Raw genomic sequence first — 25,726 nt, 5'->3', positions numbered from 1 at the left:
GGCCGGGAGGGGGGCAGAAGAGTTTCCCTGGTGTTGGCCAGAGTGGCCACCAGGGCAAGCTGGGGAGGGCTAGCCTCACACTAGTTCGAATTAAGGGGCTACACAGCCCTTTCGAACTACTTAATTCGAACTAGTCGTTAGTCCTCGTAGAATGAGGTTTACCTAGTTCGAATTAAGCGCTCCGCTAGTTTGAATTAAGTTCCAACTAGCGGTTTGCCTGTGTAGCGCCTATTAAAGTTAATTCGAACTAACGGCTGTTAGTTCGAATTAACTTTGTAGTGTAGACATACCCCTAGAGAGTTGGGTCAGTGCTGTTGAAGAGGGAGAATGGTTCACTGTCTGGAAAAACAGTTGTTGTGAAAAGGGTTTTATCCAGAGGCGCACGGTACTTTAAAAAGGTGATGGATTTTAACAGGATAGTGGCTTCACAGCAGGTTCCAAGCTTGTTGGGTGTATAGTACAGTAAAATCTGGGACTCGCTGGTCCCCAGCGGCTGGGATCAGGAGCCAGCCAGGAGCCCCGGCTGGGGCTAGAGCCTGAGCCTGGCCATAGTGCACCAGGGGCTGGGCGTCGGTGCCAGAAGCAGAACCAGCAGCAGGAGGGGCAGTGGGCTGCAAGGCAGGGGGCCTCCCCTGGTCCGGCAAATTCCCTCATCTGAGACCACTCAGGTTCCGAGGATGCCAGACCAGGGAGGTCCAACCTGCATGTGCTGATGGAAATCCTAAGGATGCAATTAAAGGAGAAGAGAGGCAACTTTCTTTAAATGAAGATTTTCCTTGATTCCTAGAGGGCAAAAATTTCAAGGAAGGAAGTCTGGTTAGGAATCATCCCTGGGACATGTTTTCCATCCCTCTGGGCCTGGGAGTCCAGGCAGTAAGGGTCTTTAGTTGGCTCACCACCTCTCGAAGGAGGGCTCGATCAGAGGCTGCTTGATTCACTAGCAGCTGACTTGTTTCTTGCTGCTGCCAGGTGTGATGGTTTTGTGCCCCCCGCCCACCCATGCTTTATGAAATTGTCTTATGGATACAAATAACACAAAGATGCTTTGGACAAAATACCTCATGTGACCTATCAATCTTAATGTCACAATCTGCTGGATCTGTTTATTGTATTTTGGTGTATGTATCATTCTTGTGTGTAAAGCAGGCATGTCCAAAGTCTGGCCCGCAGGCCAATTGCGGCCTGTGTTCCGGTTTAATACGGCCCCCGCTTCCTACCCCTCTCCTGGCTCCCCGGCGCTCTTTTGAACTGGCGCGCCCAGCACGCCGCTTCCGGCCGCGCCGCCGCCGCCCATGGCCTCCGCGGTCCTAGAGCCTGCCCTGTAGGGCACGTCCGCAGCCCCGCTCGGCTGCGGGTTCGCCCTGCCCCCGGGCCGCCGTGAGGCCAGCGTGCCCTGCGCTCTCCGCCCGCCTCCGACCCTGCGGGCCCTCCGCCTTGGGGCTGAGAGTGCGGGGACGGCCCTCACGCATGTTCACTTCTTCAAATCTGGCCCTCTTTGAAAAAAGTTTGGACACCCCTGGTGTAGAGTTAGCGTTATGGAGTATGGAATGATTTATGGTTTAAATGTGCACAGGAAAGCCATCAAGGGTGTTTCCCTCAATGTCTGGGTGATCACCTGGAAATAGCCTCTTTTCTCCTTTAAGTCTTAGCAGTGGTTGGCCTTAGGAAGACACATGACCACCCCAACTGGTAGGGTCTGACCTGGTAATTTTCCATGGAAGGGTGGAATGTAGAGACAAAGTATTCCTGCCTAAAAAGAAGGCTATTTAACATGCAAAGTTTTCAGGCCCTTGGTCTTTGGCTGGCATGACACTCCCAAGAGAGTGAACCAGAGACCCCAACGAAAAAAGATTTTATTGGAGGTTTAGCTGAAGTAAGAACAGTTTTAGGGTAAGTCTGTAATGAGCTTTTAGTGTTAGAACTAGCTATGCTCTTTCTGTTATTTTAAATTTGTAATTCACTTTGCTCTGCCTGTTTTCATTTGCAACCACTTAAATCCTACTGCTCGTACTTAATAAAACCACTTTTATTTACTATCAAGCCCAGCATAAATAATTTGTTAGCTGGGGGAGCCATCAATGTGTACATCCTCCTTTAATTGTTAAAGGGGGCTTACCTACATAATTAATTTGGGGTTCTGATCCCATTTGGGGGTTGGGTTGCTAGAAGCTGTGCCCGAAATTGCATTCTCCTCCGATCTGAAGAGGTTCAGGGTCTGTATTGCTCTTTGGAGGGGCAGTGATCTCAGCTTTGTGCCTTGGCTGAAAGCAGACTAGGATATCTGCCCAGCAGCACAGGGTGAGTGTCAGGGGCTTTATCAGTACACCAGGAAGCACACCCCCACAGGGGTCTTCAGTGACTGCACCCCATCACCACAGGTAACCTCCTTTAGAGCCAACCCCTGCACCCAGGTGGCCTCCTGCTGGGCTGCAAGTGGCTTGAACCAGGGCTTTCACCAAGTCCTCCATCTTGGTGAGCCCTTAACTCAAACAAATAAGGGAAATACTTGTGGAGAGGGGGGTTTAGGTTTTTTCCCAACACCCTGGTGTCTTTTTCCCTTGTTTTTTTTTTTTTTTGGGCGGGGGGGGTTCTTCACCCTCTTTCCTCTGCTGTGCTGTGAGTCATCCCACTCCTAACACCAGTTGTGGCAGAGCTATGGCTGTACCTGTGGGTCCTGCACTTCTGGCAGATAGTGTTCAGCCTCAGAGGCTTGCTGTCCCACCACACGGCCTCTTTCTCTTTACTAGAGGCAGGGTTCACAGCCTACTGAGCCATACTCGTCACAGGCTAGTCCATAATATGGGGGTGAAACCCCTCTGTAGTCTGGGTCTCCCTATCCAGGAATAGGCTCTGTAGTGGTGTGGGAAAGGTTGGGGGAAACCCAGACCCACTCACTACTCTGGGCTCCAACCCAGGTATCCTAAGGTAGCAGCAACAGATGGGGAGTAGAACAAACCCCATCTGGCAACTACTTCCCAGGGCCACTTCCCCAAACAATCCCTCCCAAGTACCTTTCCTTTGGTACCTGAGCAGCCTATCCTGCTCCTCCAACACATTCTGCCTGCCTTGCAGCTCCCAGCTCTCACCCAGACTCTGCTCACTCTCAGCTCTTTGGCTCATTCTATCCTCCTCAGAGGCCCCAGAGCTAACAGAAGAGGAGCCCGGGAACATGCAAATGAAGCCCGGGATATTTAAATCCTGGGCTTCATTTGCAAGTTCGAATGCCTACATTAGCCTCCCTAGTTTGAACTAGGGGGCTAGTGTAGATATACCCTAAGTCACTCGGGACCCTATCTCTGCCCTCGAGTGTATCTACCTCTCCCCCTAGCTTAGTGTCATCTGCAAACTTGCTGAGGGTGCAATCCATCCCCTCATCCAGATCATTAATAAAGATATTGAACAAAACTGGTCCTAGAACCGAACCTTGGGGCACTCCGCTAGAAACCGACCGCCATCCTGACATCGAGCCGTTGATCACTACCCGCTGGGCCCGGCCTTCTAGCCATCTTTCTATCCATCTTACCGTCCATTTATCCAATCCACATTCCCTTAACTTGCTGGCAAGAATATTGTGGGAGACTGTATCAAAAGCCTTGCTAAAGTCAAGGTATATCACATCCACTGACTTCCCCATATCCACAGAGCCAGTTACCTCATCATAGAAGCTAATCAGATTGGTCAGGTACGACTTGCACTTCATGAATCCATGTTGACTATTCTTGATCACTTCCCCTCTTCCAGGTGCCTCAAAATGGATTCCTTAAGGATCCCTTCCATGATTTTTCCAGGGACCGAGGTAAGACTGACTGGCCTATAGTTCCCTGGATCGTCCTTCCCTTTTTTAAAGATGGGCACTACATTTGCCTTTTCCCAATCATCCGGGATTTCTCCTGATCTCCACGACTTTTCAAAGATAATGGCCAAAGGCTCCTCAATGACATTTGCCAACTCCCTCAGTACCCTCGGATGCATTAAGTCCGGACCCATGGATTTGTGTACGTTTAGCTTTTCTAAATACTTCCTAACCTGTTCTTTACCCACCAAGGGCTGTCCATCTTCATCCCACCTTGCGTCACTTAGTGCATTAGTCCGGGAGCTGACCTTGTCCGTGAATACAGAGGCAAAGAAAGCATTGAGTACTTCAGCTTTCCCCACATCATCTGTCACTAGGTTACCTCCTTCATCCAGTAGGGGCCCCCTCCCTCTCTGATCACCTTCTTCTTGCTAACATGCCTGTAGAAACCTTTCGGCTGTGTCACTTTCAAGTAGGAATAAGAGATCCTCCGGAAAAGAGCTTATTTTCCGGAGGATCGCGTCCAGACTGGCGCTTTTCTCCGGCTTATCTACAAGCCGGAAAAAAGCGGCAGCCATGTTAATGCAAATGCCGCGGGGGATATTTAAATCCCCCGCGGATTTGCCTATTCCAAAGTGCTGCATTAGCATCCCTATTACGGAATAGGGGCCAATATAGACACAGCCTTCTTGTTATCCTTCACATCCTTTGCCAATCGCAATTCCAATAGCTCTTTCGCCTTCCTGATAACCCGATTTAAAGCCCCTAATTCGAATTAGCTGGGAAACCTCATTGCAGGAGGAATACCAGCTAATTCGAGTTAGGGCTTTAAATCGGAATCCCTTTTCACTGCTGCGTGTAGACGTGGGCAGTTACTTCGGGCTAGTGAATTTCTAAAATGGCGACCAGCCGGGAACATGCAAATCAAGCACGGGATATTTAAATCCCGGGCTTGATTCGCAATTCCGGTCGCCCTCATTAGCCTCCTTAGATCAATCTAGGGGGCTAGTGTAGACGTACCCTTACATATAGTGCAACTCCTCCTCCTTTTCTCCCCTGCCTGTTCTTTTTGAACAGTTTATACTCTTCCATGACAGCGCTCCAGTCATGCGAGTCATCCCACCAAGTCTCTGTTATCCCAATTAAATCATATTTCTTGGACTGGGCCAGGGCCTCCAATTCTTCCTGTTTGTTGCTCAGGCTTCTCGCATTGTGTACAAACACCTCAGATAACCAGTTGATCGCCCTATCTTCTCCATTCGAATCAGGGGTCCTCCTTTGTTGCTCGTTTCTCTTTGAATTTCTTCCTGGTATCCGACTTTTCCACTCCCCTCAGGGTTTTGGTCACCATTCCCCAATGAACCTAGTTTAAAGCCCTCCTCACTAGGTTTGCAAGCCTGCCCGCGAAGATGCTCCTTCCTCTCTTCGTTAGGTGGATCCCATCTCTTCCTAGCAATTCTTGTGCCCGGAACAGTGTCCCATGGTCGAAGAAACCAAAGCCCTCTCTGCAACACCACCTGCGCAACCACGCATTTACGTCCTCAATTCGATGATCCCTGCCCAGTCCTTTCCCTTCAACAAGGAGGATGGACGAGAACACCACTTGCGCTCTGAATTCTTTGATCCTTCTTCCCAGCACTACATAATTCGCAGTAACACGCTCAAGGTCATTCTTGGCCGTATCATTAGTTCCCACATGGAGAAGCAGGATGGGGTAGCGATCCGAAGGTTTGATCAGTTTTGTAAACCTCTCAGTCACATCCTGAATTCGAGCTCCCAGTAAGCAGCACACCTCTTGAGATTCCAGGTCCGGATGGCAGATGGATGACTCAGTCCTTCTTAGGAGGGAGTCCCCAACCACCACCACCCGTTGTCTTCTTTTGCGGGGGGGTCGTGGAACCCCCATCCCTAGGACTACTCAAAGAGGTAGGCAAGCACGCAGCAGAAGCAGAGAAATGGCTGTCTGGGGGGGTCCCTTTAAGCATGTGTCTCTGCAAGACTCCAGCACCATCACTTGGAAGCAACTGGTAACCTAAAGCCCTGCCTGAAGTGGTTCTGGGTGGCCTTTTATGCGAGATAGTGTCCAGTCAGTCTGGACTCTCTCTTTCACAAAAGTGCATTGCTTTTTCTATGTGCTTTTGTGTGTGGACGCGCTCTTCCGAAAAAAGGTTCTTCTGAAAGAAGCCTGCAGTCTAGACATAGCCTGAGGGGGTGACACCTTCCTGCTCTGAGTCCTCATTTCTCTGCTTTGTACATGCAAAAAGCATGATAGCGCTCTTAGCCTCTGTATCCATCACACAGGGTCTCAGTTCAGTTGGCTATCCATTTTGATCCTGTAGCATGGGGAGGATTTATGGGTGAAATTTATGTGGGAAAGGCTCGCCAATCTGACTAGAAGGTTCTAGGTTTGTCCTCCATACCCCAGGTTACAAATTGGCAGAACTATATAGTTCTATTTCTGATGGAGGGTCTGGGGGTCCAGAACAGCAGCTACACTCACAATGAGGATAATACAGAATTAAAACAAGCTTTATTATGACAGGTGTTAAAATGGCAAACAGAACAAGGCATACAACACTGAGTATATAGATTAATTGAATCTCCTCTGATGATAACATTAATCAAATTTGTTATATAAATTGTACTTGTCTAAGTATACATATATAATTACCTAATATAATACCATACTCACATAATCCTCTTCTCAAAGGTTGAGCATGGCAGGACCAGCCTCCCTCTGCCTGTCGGACCTTAGTGCAAGGTGGAGTATGGAAAACTTAGAAGCAAGACTTAGAGGGTATGTCTACACAGCAAAGTTAATTTCGAAATAGCGGTTTGGCTGTGTAGATGCTAGTAAAGTTATTTTGAAATAAAACGAAATAACAGAGTGCTTATTTTGAATTTGGTAAACCTCAGTCCACAAGGAATAACGCCAAATTCAAAATAGCTAAATCAAAATAAGTGCTGTGTAGACGCTTATTTCGAAATAGGGGGCCTCCAGCCCTTCCCAGGGATCCCTGGTGGCTACTCTGAGCCAAACCAGGAAAACTCTTCTGCTCCCCCCCAGCCCCGGAGTCCTTAAAGGGGTAGACTCTGGCCATAGTGCCTGTGCCAACTGCAAGCCTGCCAGCCCAGAGCCAGCAGTCACTGCCCCTGGCCCAGCATGAGCCAGCAACCCACTGGCACCGAGACCTCCACTGCTCCCCAGGAGCAGGCTGGCAGCTCCCAGGAGCCTGCCAGGGGCCGCAAAAGGTGGGTGCCTTCCTGGTCCAGGGCGGAGATCATGGACCTGATGGAGGCCTCCTCCCAAACCTCAAATGTCCATGATCTCTGCACTAGACGCAGGAACATGGCCGTCTATAGGCAGATGGCCACCAAAGGCCACATGCGCACCCAGGAGCAGGTGCGCATGAAAATCAAGGAGCTGCGGCAGGCCTATGCCAGGGCCACAGGGGGCAGCTCCCAACCAGGGGCTGACCCAGACCCCTGCCCCTATTATGATGCCCTGGACCACTTCCTGGGGGGTCAGATAGTCCGTGCCCCCCAGGTGGTCATCGACCCTGGGGCAGAGGGCCCTGAGCAGGGCACGGAGGAGGAGGAGGAGGACGACAACGTCCAAGAGTCGCAGGAGCCAGGAGGGAGCGTGGCACTCACCCAGGACCCCCGAGGCATCACAGCAGCCATGTCACCTGTGTCATCTGAGGCTGGGGAGGCCTTGACATGTGAGTGCCATCAGCGTTCCCTTATGCGGGGTGGGGGGAGGGAGAGGGAGACCAGGGACCGCGCGTGTGGGCCTTGCTGACCACGGAGCACACAGCAACCTGTGCATGTGCCGTGCCACCCTGGGCATGTGACCCCGGCTGGTTGCCACACAGGGGCCCTGGCCTGTTACCCATACGCGTGTATGTATGAAGGCACATGACATGCTCCTGACCCCGGGGAGGGACACTGCACGATGCCCTCCCTCCACATCTCCCCTCCTCCCCCCCACACACACTATATACAGCACAGGGGCATGGGTACAGTCCCGGGCCAGCTCACACTCCCAGGGATAGCAGGACATGCTCAACATAGCCTGTGTGCAAGCACATCGGCTCCGATGGTGCAGAGACCTGCCGACCTTGCCTTGCAGGGGGGGGCTGGGCTTCACCCACTGTGTCCCCAGGGAGAACTGACCACTTCTCTTGTTTCTCCACAGCCGCAGCATCTGCGAGTGCAGGGCACACCACCCTGCCCAGGACATCCTCCCGCACCCGGGCCCTCAGCAGGCTGACCCGGAACCAGGAGGAGTACCAGCGGCAGCACCTGGGGCTCCTGCGAAGGCAGGTCCACATCCTGGAGCACTGGGTGCATGAAGACCTGCAGCTGCGGCGGGAGAGCTGGTGGGAGCTGCTTGCCCAGGGCCGTGCCATCTGCGACCACCTGCAGACCCTGGTGCAGAGATTGGTGCATCCTGCCACTCCAGCCCCTGCTGCCGCCCCATCTATCGCTCCTCCTCCCACTCCTGCTCCCCCTCCCACCTCTTCTTCCCCGCCCCCCACCCGCCCCATCCTCCATACCTGCTCCCCCCCGGGGACGCTGAGGCCCCCGCACCCGCAGTGCTGGGAGACAGGTGGACCAGCAAGACCCCAACCCTGAGCTTCTCCTCCCCCTTCCTCCCCTTGCCTCCCCCTTCCAGCTCCCTCCTTCCAGGTTTACCCCTCCCCTCTCCCACCCTCTCGCCTCCCCTCATTTCCCCCCCCCCCCCCCCCCACACACACCAGTTATGTTCAATAAACAGAGTTTGTTTTTGGCAACACACATGTGTTTATTTTACATCAGGAAGGGGGGTTAGGGCACAAGGCCCCAGTGGGGGACGCCAGGGAGACTTTACTCCTCCTCCGTCTGGAAGCTCTCCTGCAGGGCCTCCCGGATACCGACAGCCCCCCGCTGGGCCTCCCGGCTGGCAGCCATGCGGGGCTGCATGTACAGGCCAGCCAAGTGGTCGGCCTCTGCCATCCAGGCTGGCAGGAAAGCCTCCCCCTTCCTTTCGCACAAATTGTGCAGCACACAACACGTCGCCACCACGTGCGGAATATTCCTCTTGGAGAGGTCCAGGCAGGTGAGGCGGCATCTAAATCGGGCCTTTAGCTAGCCGAAGGCACCCTCCACCATAATGTGGCCCTGCTGAGCCTGGCATTAAAGGCCTGCCAGGAGGGGTTGAGGTGTCCCGTGTAGGGCTTCATGAGCCAGGGCTGTAGGGGGTAGGCCGCATCCCCCGCCAGGCACATGGGCATGTCCACGTCCCCAACCCTGATGTGGCAGTCAGGGAAGAAAGTGCTGGCGTGCAGCCTCTGGAACACAGAGGAGTTGCGGTACACCAGGGCATCGTGTGCTTTGCTGGACCAGCCCAAGTTAATGTCCAGGAAGCAGCCCCGGTGGTCAGACACAGCCTGCAGGATGACCGAGAAGTATCCCTTCCGGTTCATGTACAGGGAGGCCTGGTGGTCTGGGGCACGGATGGGGATGCACGTCCCGTTGATTCGCCCCCCCCCCCCCCCCCGCAGTTGGGGAAGCACAGGGCGCCAAAGCCCTCGATGACCGCGTCCACAGCAGTGAGGCGGATGACTCTGCGGAGCAGCACTCTATTGATGGCCTTGACCACCTGCAGAGGGACACACAAAACCGAGAGTCACTGGGGTGCCAGGGTGGCTGACAGTGCTCCTTCCCCGCCACTGCCTCGCACCCCCTCCCCAGGAGCAACCTCCACTGCAATCCTGGCCACCGTGGGCAGTCCTTAGTGTAGCTGGGACTTGCACCACCTCCTCCACTTTTCCCTGGGGCAGCCCATCACCTCATTGCCCCCACCCCCCGGCACAGTGGCCCCACGCCGAACTGGTTTGCCACGGATTGGTAGCTATCTGGTGTGGAGAGCTTCCAGAGGGCGATGGCCACACGCTTCTGGAGGGGAATGGCAGGCCTCATGTGCATGTCCCATCACTGCAGAACAGGGGCGAGCCACTCACAGAGCTTGAGAAAGGCGTCCTTCTTCATTCTGAAGTTCTGGGTCCACTGTTGGTCTCCCCAGCGCTCCAGGACAATGTGGTCCCACCAGTTGCTGCTGGTGTCCAGACGCCAGATGCAGCGGGGCACGCTGGCGTCCGGGTGCTGCTGCTGCTCTTCCTCATCCCCCAGGAGGGTCCGGAAGAGGGCCTGGGGGTCGGGCTGCTGCAGATGCTGCGAGGCAGACTCCAGCAATTGCTGCCAGGCTTGCAGCAAGACATCCAAAATGAGCACCAGAGTGCCCAGGGGCAGCTCTGACTCCATGGCACCTAGTGCTGTGGTGTCCCGAGTCAGGGCAACCAAAGCAGACAGACACAAAAATGCTTTGCTGTCCCTCAGTGAGGTAGGCAAGCAAGCAAGGAAAGCTGAGAACCAGCTGTCCGGGGGGGGGGGGGGGGGGGTCCCTTTAAGCACAAGCCTCAGATAGCGACAGGCAGCAGCCATAAAAAGTAACTACTGACCTGATGCCCTGCTGGAACCGGTTTCAGCTGCCCTTAAATGTGATTCAGCGTCCAATCAGTGTGGACGTGCTATTTTGAAATAGCAAAGTGCTATTTCGAAATGCATTTTGTGTGTAGACGTGTTATTTCAAAATATCTTATTTTGAAATAGTTCATTCAAAATAAGATATTTCAAAATAATGCTGTAGTGTAGACATACCCAGAAAGACTAAATGAAGCAAGGCAGAGATCTATATTGAGAAAGAGAACAGCGCTTGTCCTCCGGCCTCGAGAGAGAACCCCAAGCTTCTTTATTCCATAGTTTTTATCCCTCTCTTTGGCTATGTCTAGACTGCAGGCTTCTTTCAGAAGAAGCTTTTCCGGAAGAGATCTTCCAAGAAAACTTCTTCTGAAAGAGAGCGTCCACATGTAAAAGCGCATTGAAAAAGCAGAACAGATAGCATCCATTTAGTGTGGACGCTATCTCGCGTGTAAGCTGTGATTACTATGGACGGAGTGGTCACCAGGGCACCTGTGCTTTTTCCTCTTTCCTCTTCTTTCTCACTTCTTACCTTCCTTCCACCCCCCCCCCCCCCCCCCGCATCCCCCTTCTGTTCTGAAATGTGATTTGTCCTTTTCATATGTGTTCATTTTTTTTAATTGTATCCTTTGGTATATATGGTTGTGACTACTTTCTTCCACTATTTGATCTGAGGAAGTGGGTCTGGCCCACGAAAGCTCATCATCTAATAAACCATCTTGTTAGTCTTTAAAGTGCTACATTGTCCTGCATTTGATATAGATACTCAGAGAAAGTCCCTGGGCTGAAGACTTAGTTACAAAAGGAAAAAAAACACTTAACCTCAGACATTATTTCCAAATCCCCAAACAAGCAAAACAATATACCCTGACTTTTCCCTACTTACACATTTTAAGAAGTCCGTTCTTGGAGAGAGAAGTGTCTCCCATCTCCCTCAATAGTTGTGAGAAACTACTCTGCCTCTCAAACAAAGAACAGAGAGAGAAAATCCCCTCTCTTCCAGTTTGAAATTCCTACCTGCATTGTTATTGACTGACCACACAATACCTGGCTAGGTACAGGAGACATTAGTTAACCCCTTAGTCTCTGGGTGCTGGTGAGCATTCCTGATTATGACAGACCATTTCTCCAATTTGTCCAGATCATTTTGAATTATGTCCCTATCCTCCAAAGCAGTTGCAACCCCACCCAGCTTGGTATCATCTGCAAACTTAATAAGCGTCCTTTCTATGCCAATATCTAAATCGTTGATGAAGATATTGAACTGAGCCGGTTCCAAAACAGACCCCTGCAGAAACTCACTTGTTATGCCTTCCAGCAGGATTGTGAACCGTTAATAACTAACCATTTATATATAATTTTGTATTGCTGCTTTTACTCCTTTTTTTTGTTTTGTTTTTTGTTTGAATGGCTTTTTAATTGAAAAAGTCTTCTTCAGTGATTGTAGAACTGTAGGGCTGTGTCTAGACTGGCAAGTTTTGTGGAAAAACTTGCCAGCTGTCTACACTGGCCGCTTGAATTTCCGCAAGAACACTGACTTCCTACTGTCTGAAATCAGTGCTTCTTGCGGAAATACTATGCTGCTCCCATTTGGGCAAAAGTCCTTTTGCGCAAAGCTTTTGCACAAAAGGGCCAGTGTAGACAGCTCAGATTTGTTTTGCGCAAAAAAGCCCCAATCGCAAAAATGGCGATCGGGGCTTTTTTGTGGAAAAGCGCGTCTAGATTGGCACGGACGCTTTTCCGCAAAAAGTGCTTTTGCGGAAAAGTGTCCATGCCAATCCAGACGCTCTTTTCCAAAAATGCTTTTAACGGAAAACTTTTCCGTTAAAAGCATTTGCGGAAAATCATGCCAGTCTAGACGTAGCCAAGGTGTTTTGGGGAATCTAGCAAAATATTCTTAAACAATTCCCAATTATAACATAAGACTGGGTCAGACCAAAGGTCCATCTAGCCCAGTGTCCTGTCTGCCAACAGTGGCCAATGCCAGATGCCCCGGAGGGAGTGAACAGAACAGGTAATCCTTACATGATCCCTCTCCTGTCATCCATTTCTCAACAAACAGAGGCTAGGGACATCATTCTTACCCATCCTGGCTAATGGCCATTGATGGATCTAACCTCCATGAATCTATCTTAGCTCCTTTTTGAATCCTGTTAAAGTCCTAGTCTTCACAACATCAAATGAAAACCAGCCAGTGGACATGAGTTGCTTTCTTCCCATTTTGCATTGGTTGGGAATCAAACCCACATCAACTGCTTAGAAGGCAACTATATGCACACACCACTATGCCACCAATTGATCAGTCTTTTTAGTTGTCTTTTTCACTCACATTTTTCTGTTTAAAATTTTCCTCTCGCTCATTCCCCCCCCCCCCCCCCCCAGTTTGGAAAACTAGTTCTCTTTGGGTACGTCTACACTACAAGGTTTTTGCGCAAAAATGGTTAGTTTTTGTGCAAAAACTGGCAGCGTGTCCACACCTCAAGCGTGCTTTTGTGCAAGTAAATCAGCAGAAGAGAAGGCTTTTTGCAGTAGAGCTATTCCTCTCCCCACAAGGAATAAATCCTCTTTGCGCTACAGCTCTTGCGCAATAAGGCAAGTGTGGACATTCCAGAGGGGTTTTTGCGGAAGAACTGGCCTCCAGGGAAAAACACAGGTGGCCTCTTGGATGCTCCATAGCAGGCAATCACAACTCTCTTGTTCCTGTCTGCTGGCCCCTCTTAAAGGTGCAGGCACCCTGCACAGCCATTGTGGCAGGAAACTTGCCCACAGCTAGCTGCCTTACTGCGTGGCTCTCTGTTGGCACAAATGGCTGAGAAAGCAGGTGCCCGAGACACCCCCTGGCCCTGACAGGGAGCAGTCACAGGGCTCCCAGGCCCCCCCTCAGGGGCAGCAAACTCCGTGCACCATCGTGGTCGAGTGCAGAAATTGTGGGATTGTGGTGGGAGGAGGAGTCGCTCCAACAACCCCAGGCAAAGCGCAGGAACTCAGACATCTACTCCTGAATGGCCACGTCCCTGATGGAGTGAGGTCACCCTGCCTGGACCATGGAACAGGTCCGGGCAAAGGTGAAGGAGCTCTGTCAGGGATATGTGAGGGCGACGGAGCGGAGGGGGTGCTCAGGGGCAGGACCCCACACCTGCCCCTACTACAAGGAGCTGCACCACATCCTTGGGGAGGGGGGAACTCTCTTCCCCCTCCATCGTGGTGGACTCAGGACTGGAGCAGCCCGTACTCCAGCGCCCGGAGCCTGTCCCCGACCCGGTGGAGATGGAGGGGCAGGTCCAGCCACTGACGGAGGAGGAGGAGGAGGAGGAGGACGACGACGACGACCGGGAAAGTGGGACTGTTACCCTGTCCCTGGAGCCAGTCCCTGCCAGCCTGGACGTCTCCCAGGCCTCCGAGGAGGCTTGGGAGGGATCTTCAGGTACATTGGTGCACACACACACACACACACACACACACACACACACACACACACACGGCAGGGGAGGTGGCCACACAGGGGGTGGGGGGCACAGTGTCGCGCGGGCTGGTCGGCCAGCACATGCTGCTGCAGTCTGGGCACGTGCAACCACGTGCAGTGGGAGGATGCGGCACGTGGCCACAGCAGCCAGCCCCTCAACGTGCCCGGGAGCCTGCTGCCAGCCTCATGCCTGGCCACACGAGTCCTGCCCCCAGGGGGGAGGGGGTGCACCCAGCTGCAAGCAGGCTAGCCACAAGGGCACAGGCACAACCCCACACACGCCCTGGAGTGCTGCACACAGCACACGGGCATGCCTGCACAGGTGAGAAAGCAGCCGCTCACACACACAGCACAGTGAGCCGCAGCTGAGTGTGAAGACCACAGGGAGGGGCAGGCTGCACACGGCTCCTCTGCCGCTCATCAAAGGATCCCACTCTTGCCTGCCTGGCCACGGTGTGTGTCGGGGGAGAGGGGAGGTGGGCAGCACGGTCCTCTGGCCACCTCGGGGCCCCCGTGACACAGGGCGTGCTGTGCAGGCCACACATGGCCTTGCACCCGGGACATCCCCCTTCTGCAGGCCACAGACTGGTGCGGTCTCCGCTCACACAGGAGGACACAGCCACAGGGAATGTGTGCGCAGGGTGGACTGACCACCGCTCCCTCTTGTGTTTTCTCCACAGCTGGACCAGCTGGGACAGAGGGCCGTGCTATGCCACCGCAGCCACCTGCCAGAGTCCAGGGGAGCTGCAGACGAGCCAGGCCTGGGGAGGAGCTGATGCACCAGCACTTCGGGGTGATGTGCGACATCCACGCCACCCTGTCGTGCAGGCTGAACGCCAACCTCGAGTGGAGGCAGCAGGCCTGGAGTGACCTCATGGCGCGCTGCGACACAATGTGCGACATCCTGTCCCACATGGGGGAACAGCCGCCTGCTGCTGCTGCTCCTCCCTTCCACCATCCTGCCCCCCCCCATACCCATGGCCCACCCGTCTGCCCACCCTGCTGTGCCTCTCCTCCCTTCCCCATGGCCATGCCTCCTCCCCCAGTCATGCCTATGGACCCTCCTGTGGCCCCTCCTCCTGCTCCCCTGCCGACCCTGGTCCCTCTCCAGCCACCCCTCCTGCCCAACCCTGACAATGTCCCTACACCCCAGGGGGCAGAACAAGCTGCCCCACCACTCCTCCCAGTCCTGATCCCCCTCCCAGTTCAGACAGCCCCCCCTCCCCCTGCCCACCCTCGTTTCTGTTTAATAAAGAAAGACTTGTTTTGTTGGAAAACCAAGCAGGTGTGTTTAATCACAGGTCAGGGTAGGGGCAAGGGGAGGGGGTGAGAGGGGGGAAGGGAGAGAGAAGGAAGGGTGAAGCCCCTGTTGTGGAGGCCCTGGAGAGGTTTACAGTGGTTCCTATGAGAACCTCTCCCTCAGGGCCTCCCCGATATACACCCCAGGCTGATGGGCCTGGTGGCTTGCAGCAATCCAGGGCTGCTCAAAGCCCTGGCCCTCACGGGTGGCCTCTTGTCGTTCAAACAGAAGGCTCAGATATATTCATGTACCCAGTGTGGCTTCATTGAGTATAAGAGGTTTTATTGCCAGGGCATATTACACTTCACAGCCTTCACGTGTTACTAAATATGGGTATGTCTACACTACAAAGTTAGTTCGAACTAACAGATGTTAGTTCGAACTAACTTTCCTAGGCGCTACACTAGCGCTCCGTTAGTTCGAACTTAATTCGAACTAGCGGAGCGCTTAGTTCGAACTAGGTAAACCTCATTTTACGAGGATTAAGCCTAGTTCGAACTAGCTAGTTCGAATTAAGGGCTGTGTAGACCCTTAATTCGAACTAGTGGGAGGCTAAGGCTTCCCAGGTTTCCCTGGTGGCCACTCTGGCCAACACCAGGGAAACTCTATTGCCCCCCTCCCGGCCCCGGAGCCCTTAAAGGGCCACGGGCTGGCTACACAGTTTGTGCCAGTTGCAAGGCTGCCAGCACCCAGCCAGCAGACCCTGCACCTGCCACAAAATGAGCCAGCCACCCGAGGACACCCAGCCCTCCACTGCTCCCCAGGACCAGCCTGGCGGCTCCCAGGAGCCTGCCCGGGGCCGCAAGAGGCGGGCACCCGCTTGGTCAAGTGCGGAGATCGTGGACCTCATCGAGGTTTGGGGGGAAGCCTCCAATGTCCACGATCTCCGCACTAGCCACAGGAACGCGGCCGTCTATGGCCGCATGGCTGCCAGGGGCCACCAGTGCAGCCGGGAGCAGGTGCGCTGCAAGATCAAAGACCTGCGGCAGTCCTACTCCCGGGCCTACCTGCCAGGGGCCGACCCGGAGGCGTGCCCCCACTTCCACGCCCTGGACCGCCTCCTGGGGGCTCATGCCGTCCCTGCCCCCCGGGACGCGATAGACCCCGGGGCAGAGGGACCGCTCCAGGAGACGGAGGAGGAGGAGGAGGGCTCCGAGAGCCAGGAGCCTGCCGGCAGGCTGCCCAGGACCTGGGACCCCCGAGGCACCCCACAGAGCAGCTCGCCTGTGTCGTCCGAGGCCGGGGAGGCGTCCACCTGTGAGTACCATCGTGCTCCCCTTATGTGTACGGGGGGCTGGGGCGAGAGGGAGCCCCGGGACCGTGCGCCTGGGCCTTGCCCACCACGGAGCAGCAGCTGGGGATCCTGCAGGGGCCCTGGCCTTGCAGAGGGGAGCTGGGTTTCACACACCTGGGCCCCTGGGGTAATTGACCGCTGCTCTTGTTGCACCACAGCCGCAGCACCTGGGCCTGCAGGGTGCACCACCCCGCCTGCAGCAGCTGCCCGTGCCCGGGCAAGCAGGAGAGCCAGGAACCAGGAGGACTACCAGAGGCGGCACCTCCAGTTCCTGGAGCAACAGCTCCATCTCCAGGACCACTGGGTCCAGGAGGACCTGAGGCTGCGCCGGAGGAGTTTGGAGGCCCTGGAGGAGCAGGGCCGTGCCCTGCGAGGCCACCTCCAGAGCCTGCTCGACCGCTTCCCAATTCCTCCTGCTCCTGCTCCCCCTGCTGCTCCCCCTGCTCCCCCAGCTCCCCCTCCTGCTCCCGCTCCTGCTTCCTCCACACCCCCCGTCCCTCCTGCCCCACCCTCCACAACCATTCCCCACCGACGCCCCCGGACCCGCAGTGTGGCGAGACAGGAGAGGCAGCCGGACTCCCACCCCTGAGCTTTCCTTTCCCTTCCTCCCTTCCCTCCCCTTCCAGCTCCCTCGTCCCAGGTTTCCCCCTCCCCTCTCCCACCCTCATTCCTCCCTCCCCCCACCCCAGTTATGTGAAATAAACAGACGTTTTTGTTTGAAAAACAGGTGTCTTTATTTGACAGTAGGTAGGGAGGGGGGAGGGGAAAGGGGAAGGGGGGGGGGAAGAAGGCCCCAGTGGGGCATGCAAGGGAGAGGTCAGTCCTCCTCCTCCACCTGGAAGCTCTCCCGCAGGGCTTCCCGGATCCGGACGGCCCCCCGCTGGGCTTCCCGGACGGCAGCGGTGCGGGGCTGACCGTAGTGTCCAGCCATGCGGTCAGCCTCAGCCATCCAGGCTGGCAGGAAAGCCTCCCCCTTTCGCTCACACAAATTGTGGAGCACACAACATGCTGCCACCACGGGAGGGATGTTGTGCTCGGCCAGGTCCAGACGGCTGAGGAGGCATTGAAAGCGGGCTTTCAGTCGCCCGAAGGCCCCCTCCACCACGATGCGGGCCCTGGTCAGCCTGGCATTGAAGGCCTGGTGGGAGGGATTGAGGTGCCCCGTGTAGGGCTTCATCAGCCACGGCTGCAGTGGGTAGGCGGCATCCCCCACCAGGCACACGGGCATGTCCACGTCCCCGACCCTGATGTGGCGGTCGGGGAAGAAGGTCCCGTCCTGCAGCCGCTGGCACACGGAGGAGTTGCGATACACCCGGGTATCGTGTGCTTTGCCGGACCAGCCCACATTAATGTCCGTGAACTGTCCCCGGTGGTCACACACGGCCTGCAGGATCACGGAGAAGTACCCCTTGCGGTTGACGTACCGGGACGCCTGGTGTTCCGGGGCACGGATGGGGATGTGCGTCCCGTCGATGGCCCCCCCGCAGTTGGGGAAGCCGAGGGCGCCGAATCCCCGGATGACGGCGTCCGGGTCGGCGAGGCGGACCACCCTGCGGAGCAGCACCCGGTTGATGGCCTTGACCACCTGCGGAGAGAGACACAGCAAAGCGCCAATCAGTGGGGCGCCCGGGTGGCTGGGAGCGTTCGTGCCCTGGCAGTGCCCCACGCCCCGCTCCCGGAAGCAACCCCCCCGGGCGGCGTGTAGTACGGCCGGGACAGACCGACCCCTCCGGTGCGGGGCGCGTTCGCCTCTTCCCGCCCCCCCTTTGCCCCTGGGGCGGCCCATCCCCTCCTCGCAGCCCCCCTCCCCCCCCCCGGCGCAGTGGCCGACAAGTGCCGTACCTGCATGAGCACCGCTCCGACGGTGGATCTCCCCACGCCAAACTGGTTCCCGACGGATCAGTAGCTGTCCGGCGTGGAGAGCTTCCAGAGGGCGATGGCCACCCGCTTCTGGAGGGGGATGGCGGGTCTCATGCGAGTGTCCCTTCTGCGCAGGGCAGGGGCGAGCCACTCGCAGAGCTCCAGGAAGGTGTCCCTCCTCATCCTGAAGTTCTGGGTCCACTGTCGGTCCTCCCAGTGCTCCAGGACGATGCGGTCCCACCAGTCGCTGCTGGTGTCCAGACGCCAGATGCGGCGGGGCACGCCGGTGCCGGGGCGCCGCCGCGGCTCCTCCACGGCCCCCAGGGCGGCCAGGCAGAGAGGCAGGGGGCTGACGTGCACCAGGAGGTGCCAGGCAGCCTCGAGCCATTGGTGGCAGGCTTGCAGCAGCAAGTCCAGAAAGTGCACCAGAAGGTGCAGTGCGAGCTCTGGCTCCATGTTGCCACCTGCGGCGGTGTCCCCAAAGGGAAGCACCGACACAGATGGGCACAGAGACCAACGCTTTGCTGTCCCTCGGCGAGGTTGGCAAGGAAGCAGGAAAAGCTGAAAACCGGCTGTCCGGGGGGGTCCCTTTAAGCATGAGCCTCAGATAGCCTCAGACAGCAGCCACACAAAGCAACTACTGACCTGATGCCCTGCCAGAACCGGTTTCAGCTGCCCTTAAATGCCCCCCTGAGTCCAATCAGTGTGGACGCGCTAGTTCGAATTAGCAAAACGCTAGTTTGAACTAGTTTGTAGTTCTAGACGCGTTAGTTCGAATTAGCGCTGTAGTGTAGACGTACCCTATGTGCTTCTCACTGTGGAGAAGCAAGCAATTAAGGAAGGAAGCAAGCAGGCAAGCAAGAATCCAATGCTTACGTCCCTTCTGCTATAGACAGTCCCAGACCCTCCGTCCGTGCTCTTGAGGGCTAGTAGCGGGCACTGCTCCAGCATGGGGAGTCCCTGGGCACCCATATGGCCTAGGTCCACAGGTGGGACTGTTTTATAATTATTCCTTTCTTAGGGGTGTAAACATCCACAAGCAGATTCTAGCAGGAAACACCACTGCTATCTAATTCTCATGCATCATGTCCTTGGGCCTAATTATCTCACAACTTGTTTATGTTGCTAAGGAGGCCTAGAGTCAACTGGTTAAACCTGGCTCACCGCTGGCTCTACCCGATGGTCTGCGATAAGTAAGCAGGGGTAACTGGCGGTCAGCCCTGACACATCTGCCACCCACCCCAGGAGGAAGGCCTCCCCCTTGTGCTCCACCAGGTTGTGGAGCACACAGAAGGCCGCCACCACCTCAGGGATATTCTGCTCCCCGACATCCAGGCGGGTGAGGAGGCAGCGGAACCGTCCTTTCAAATGCCTGAAGGCACACTCCACCTGGAGGCGAGTTCTGTTGAGGTGGGCATTGAAAATGTCCTTTGTGCGATCCAGCCGGTGTAGGGGCGCATTAGCCAGGGCATGAGTGGGTATGCCGCATCCCCCACTATGCACACTGGCATACTCAGGTCACCCACCAGAAACTCCTGTTGGGGGAAAAAGGTGCCCGCCTCCAGCTGGGCACACAGGCTGGAGTTCCTAAATACTCGGGCATTGTGAGCCCTGCCCAACCAACCCACATAAATATTTGTGAAATGGCCCCAGTGGTCCACCAGGGCCTGCAGGACTACTGAAAAGTAGCCCTTGCAGTTGACAAACTGGGCCACTCGATGTTCTGGGGCCCAGATGGGGATGTGTGTCCTGTTGATTGCTCCTGCGAAGTTGGGGAACCCCAGGACAGCAAAGCCGCCCATGGTGGCCTCCAAGTCCTGAAGCTGGATGACTCTGCACAGCAGCAGGGAGTTCATGGCCCGGACGACCTTCAGAAGGAGAGACAGAAACACACAAAACAGATTGAGAGAGGGGTTGTGTGCTCCCAGTGGGATGTGTCCACCCCCCCCCCCTCCCGAGCAGGCCAGTGTGAGGGTGAGAAGGCACCAGCCCCTGGGGCCAGGGCTTTCCCCCCACCCCTAGTCCACCACATACAATCCCCAGCCCCCCTGTCCTGAGGGTCCCCCTTATGCAACATCCCCCCTCCCCCCGTGCAGGGGCTGCATCCTGTGATCTCCTTACCTGCATCAGGATGGCCCCAACGGTGGACCTCCCCACACCAATGTGGTTAGCCACCGAGTGGTAGCTGTCTGGGGTGGCCAGCTTCCACAGAGCGATGGTGACCCGCTTCTGGAGTGGGATGGCAGGCCGCAGGTGGGTGTCGTGTTGTTGGAGGGCAGGGGCGAGCCAGGCACAGATCTCCTGGAAGGTGGCCTTTTGCATGCAGAAGTTCTACGCCTATTTGCTGGTCGTTCCACCGCTCCATGACCAGCCGGTCTCACCGGTCCGAGCTGGTCTCCAGCCTCCAGAACCTTCTGGGTATGGTGGGCTGGGGCAGCCAGAGTGGAGCACCCTCAACCAGCCAGAGACTGATCAGGAAGATCTCGGGGTCCACCTCCAGCTGGAAGAGGACCCCTGCTTGAAGCAGGCATTGTAGTGAGTGCAGCATGGCCTGTCGCATGCCCAGGGGCAGCTCTGGCTCCATAGCACAGGGCAGAGTAGGCAGAAGCTGTGTCGTCCCCAAAAAAGCAAAGGGCAAACACAGCAGGCACTGCTGAAGCTTTGCTTTGACAAAGATGCTAGCAAGCAGGCAGCAGAAACAGAGAAGTGGCTGTCCAGGGGGGTCCCTTTAAGCACACATCTCTGGAGGGCTCCAGCAACAGCACTCAAGAGCAACTGGTGACCTCTAGCCCGGCTAGAACCGGTTCCAGGTGGCTTTATATGCGGAAGAGCGTCCAATAGTGTGGACGCTCTCTTGTGCAAAAGCAATGCACTTTGTGGTGTGGACGTGTTTTTGGGCAAGAAGTTTTTGCGCAAGAAGTTTTTGCGCAAAAACTCTTGCGCAAAAGGCTTCTTCTGCAAAAACCCTACAGTGTAGACAATGCCTTTGAGTTGTGTGTGCAGGTTTTGCTGGGTTGTGTTGTTTGCGTTTTTTTAATTGGTTAGGTCTGTGTTCTGTTTGCACAGAGAATGTTTAGTTCCCTGATAAGTTTATCACCCACACTACTCCTTGTAGCACATGTCATTTCCAGGGTGTCTCCCACCTAGAGGGTACATCTAGACTACAGGCTTTTGTCAACAGAAGTTTTGTCGACAGATAGGGTACGTCTAGACTACATGCCTCTGGCGACAGAGGCATGTAGATTAGACTACCCAGCATAGGAAAATGAAGCGGCGATTTAAATAATCACCGCTTCGTTTAAATTTAAATGGCTGCCGCGCTGAGCCGATCAGCTGTTTGTCAGCTCAGCGCGGTAGTCTGGACGCTCCGCGGTCGACATCAAAGGCATTTGTCGACCTCCCAGGTAAACCTCATCCCAGGAGGCATACCTGGGAGGTCAACAAATGCCTTTGATGTCGACCGCGGAGCGTCCAGACTACCGCGCTGAGCCGACAAACAGCTGATCGGCTCAGCGCGGCAGCCATTTGAATTTAAACAAAGCGGTGATTATTTAAATCGCCGCTTCATTTTCCTATGCCGGGTAGTCTAATCTACATGCCTCTGTCGCCAGAGGCATGTAGTCTAGACATACCCGCACTGTCAACAAAGCTTCTGTCGAAAAAGAGCGTCTAGACTACAATAAGTTTATACTTAAACTTATTCATAAAAAAATGGAGACAGAAGCCCAGCAGCAGAGTGGGGGCTATCCTGTTTATTGCGTCGAGTGTAACATGTATGATTACCTGCCCTATGGGTGGGTGGTGTATGTGTGCACCCGTTGCAAGGAGCTCCTGGCCCTCAGAGACCAAGTTTGGGCTTTGGACGCCAGGGTGGCTGAACTGGAGGAGCTAAGGGAGGTAGAGAGCTATGTTGATGAGACTTTCCGGGACACTGTAGAACTGTCCCACCTCCAGTCTGAGAGCCCCAGTGCTCTTAAGGAGGATGAAAGTCTCAAGGGAACAGAGCATTCAATGGGAGCAGAGGGAAACCATCCCGTAGTTGGGACCCTCCTCCCAGAGGATGTTGCGGTATCCTCTCGCACTGAGGATACCTCTGAGGGGGAGGGAATGCCAGTTAGGAAGAGGCAGGTGTTAGTAGTGGGTGAGTCGATCGTTAGAAACATAGATAGTTGGGTTTGTGATGACCGGGAGAACCGTATGGTCACTTGCCTGCCTGGTGCGAAGGTTGCGGATCTCTCGAGGCATCTAGATAGACTTATGTGTAGTGCTGGGGGGGAGCCGGTGGTCGTGGTACATGTAGGTACCAATGACGTAGGGAAGGGTAGGAGAGATGTCCTGGAGGCCAAATTTAGGTTGCTAGGAAAGAGACTGAAACTCAGGACCTCTATGGTGGCGTTCTCGGAAATGCTTCCAGTTCCACGTGCAGGGCCAGGTAGGCAGGCAGAGCTTCAGAGTCTCAATGCGTGGATGAGACGATGGTGTAGGGAAGAGGGGTTTGGATTTATCAGGAACTGGGGACACTTTTGGGAGAGGGGGAGCCTATACAGGAAGGATGGGCTCCACTTAAACCAGGGTGGAACCAGACTACTGGCACTAAACATTAAAAAGGCCGTAGAGCAGTTTTTAAACTAAGAGATGGGGGAAAGCCGATTGGTGCGGAGATGCACGTAAATCGGAGGGAGACTTCTCTTAAAGAAGAATCCTCTGATAGAGGAATCCAATGCAACAGGGAAGGGCAGACAAATAACCAGTGGCAAATTTTTAAAGTGCTTCTACACAAATGCTAGGAGTCTGACTAATAAGATGGGTGAACTAGAGTACCTCGTATTAAATGAGGAGATTGACATAATAGGCATCACTGAAACCTGGTGGAATGAGGAAAATCTGTGGGACACAATCATACCGGGATATAAAATATATCGAAGGATAGAGCAGGCCGGGTGGGTGGCAGAGTGGCACTGTATGTGAAAGATAATGTAGAATCAAATGAAATAAAAATATTAAATGAATCAACACGTTCAATAGAATAGCTATGGATAGTAATTCCATGCGCCAATAATAAGAAATTAGCAGTAGGGATATATTACCGACCACCTGACCAGGACAGCGATACTGACATTGAAATGCTGAGGGAGATTAGAGAGGCTACCAAAATAAAGAACTCTATAATAATGGGGGATTTTAATTACCCCCATATTGACTGGATACATGTCACCTCAGGAAGAGAAGCAGAGAGAAAATTTCTCAATGGCTTAAATGACTGCTTCTTGGAGCAGCTGGTGCAGGAACCCACAAGGGGAGAGGCAATTCTCGATTTAGTCCTGAGTGGAGTGCAGGATCAGGTCCAGGAGATAACCGTTACAGGACCGCTTTGGAATAGTGACCATAATATAATAACATTCAACATTCCTGTGGTGGGAAGAACACCTCAGCAGTCCAGCACCCTGGCATTTAATTTCAAAAAGGGGAATTACACAAAAATGAGGAGGTTAGTTAAACAGAAATTAAAAGGCACAGTGAATAGAGCCAAATCCCTGAAAGCTGCATGGAAACTTTATAAAGACACCATAATAGAAGCCCAACTTAAATGTATACCCCAAATTAAAAAAACATAGCAAGAGACCTAAAAAAGAGTCACCGTGGCTTAACCACCATGTAAAAGAAGCAGTGAGGGACAAAAAGGTATCTTTTAAGAAGTGGAAGTCCAATCCTAGTGAGATAAATAGAAAGGAACATAAACATTGTCAAATCAAGTGTAAAAATGTAATAAGAAAAGCAAAAAAAGATTTTGAGGAACAGCTAGCCAAAAACTCAAAAAGAAATAACAAAATGTTTTTTAAGTACATTAGAAGCAGGAAGCATGCTAAAAAACCTGTGGGTCCCCTAGATGATCGAACTATAAAAGGAGCAATCAAGGATGATAAAGCCATTGCGGATAAACTAAATGATTTCTTTGCTTCAGTCTTCATGGCTGAGGACGTTGGGGAGATTCCCAAATCTGCACTGTCCTTTGTGGGTGATGAATCTGAGGAACTGTCCCGGATTGAAGTGTCATTAGAGAAGGTTTTAGAACAAATAGAAAAACTTAACGTTAACAAATCTCCGGGACCGGATGGCATTCATCCCAGGGTTCTAAAAGAACTCAAATGGGAAATTGCTCAACTATTATCTGTGGTTTGTAACCTATCCTTTAAATTGGCTTCCGTACCCAATGACTGGAAGGTAGCCAACGTGACACCAATATTTAAAAAGGGCTCTAGAGGCGATCCTGGCAATTACAGACCGGTAAGTCTAACTTCAGTACCGGGCAAATTAGTCGAAACAATAGTAAAGAATAAAATTGTGAGGCATGTAGAAGAACATAATTTGTTGGACAAAAGTCAACATGGTTTCTGTAAAGAGAAATCCTGTCTTACTAATCTATTAGGGTATGTCTACACTACCCCGCTAGTTTGAACTAGCGGGGGTAATGTAGTCATCCGCAGTTGCAAATGAAGCCCGGGATTTGAATTTCCCAGGCTTCATTGGCATGAAGCCGGCCGGCGCCATTTTTAAATGCCGGACCCCGTGCCGCGCGGCTACATGCGGCACGGACTAGCTAGTTCGGATTAGGCTTCTAATCCGCACTAGCAGACATTTAAAAATGGCGGCGCCCGGCTTTATGCAAATGAAGCCCAGGAAATTCAAATCCCGGGCTTCATTTGCAACTCCGGTTGCCTACATTACCACCCTAGTTTGAACTAGGGTGGTAGTGTAGACATACCCTTACTGCCCCTGTATAAAACTATGGCACGCCCACATCTTGAATACTGTGTACAGATGTGGTCTCCTCACCTCAAAAAAGATATTTTGGTCTTGGAAACGGTTCAGAAAAGGGCAACTAAAAGGATTAGGGGTTTGGAACGGGTCCCATATGAGGAGAGGTTAAAGAGACTGGGACTTCTCTTTATCAGTCCTCTCCATACGACTCATGATTTTATATACCTCTATCATATCTCCGCTCAGTCTCCTCTTTTCTAAACTGAAAAGTTATTTATTAGTTCCCTAAATAGAAGAACTAGAGGACACCAAATGAAATTAATGGGTAGCAGGTTTAAAACTAATAAAAGAAAGTTCTTCTTCACACAGCATGTGGTCAACCTGTGGAACTCCTTGCCAGAGGAGGCTGTGAAGGCTAGGACTATAACAGAGTTTAAAGAGAAGCTAGATAATTTCATGGAGGTTAGGTCCATAAAAGGCTATTAGCCAGGGGATAAAATGGTGTCCTTTTGCACAAGAGCCTGTAAACCGCATTTTTTTGAGGAATGAGGGCTCATGCGCAAAAGGTTTTTTTTTCTGAGAAATGGCCCCCATCTACACAGGGCTTTTTATCACAAAAACCTCTTCCACAAAAAAGATCAGAAGAAGAAATGCAAATGAGATCGCGAGATATGCAAATGAGCGCTCCTTTTGCATTTTCCCTTCTGCAAAAAACAGTGTGGACGTAGCCGGAGA

Source organism: Pelodiscus sinensis, unplaced genomic scaffold (genome assembly GCF_049634645.1).
Source record: "Pelodiscus sinensis isolate JC-2024 unplaced genomic scaffold, ASM4963464v1 ctg45, whole genome shotgun sequence".
NCBI classification, from domain to species: Eukaryota; Metazoa; Chordata; order Testudines; family Trionychidae; genus Pelodiscus; species Pelodiscus sinensis.
The sequence above is the reverse complement of the archived record's forward strand: the minus strand, read 5'-3'. Positions refer to the sequence as shown.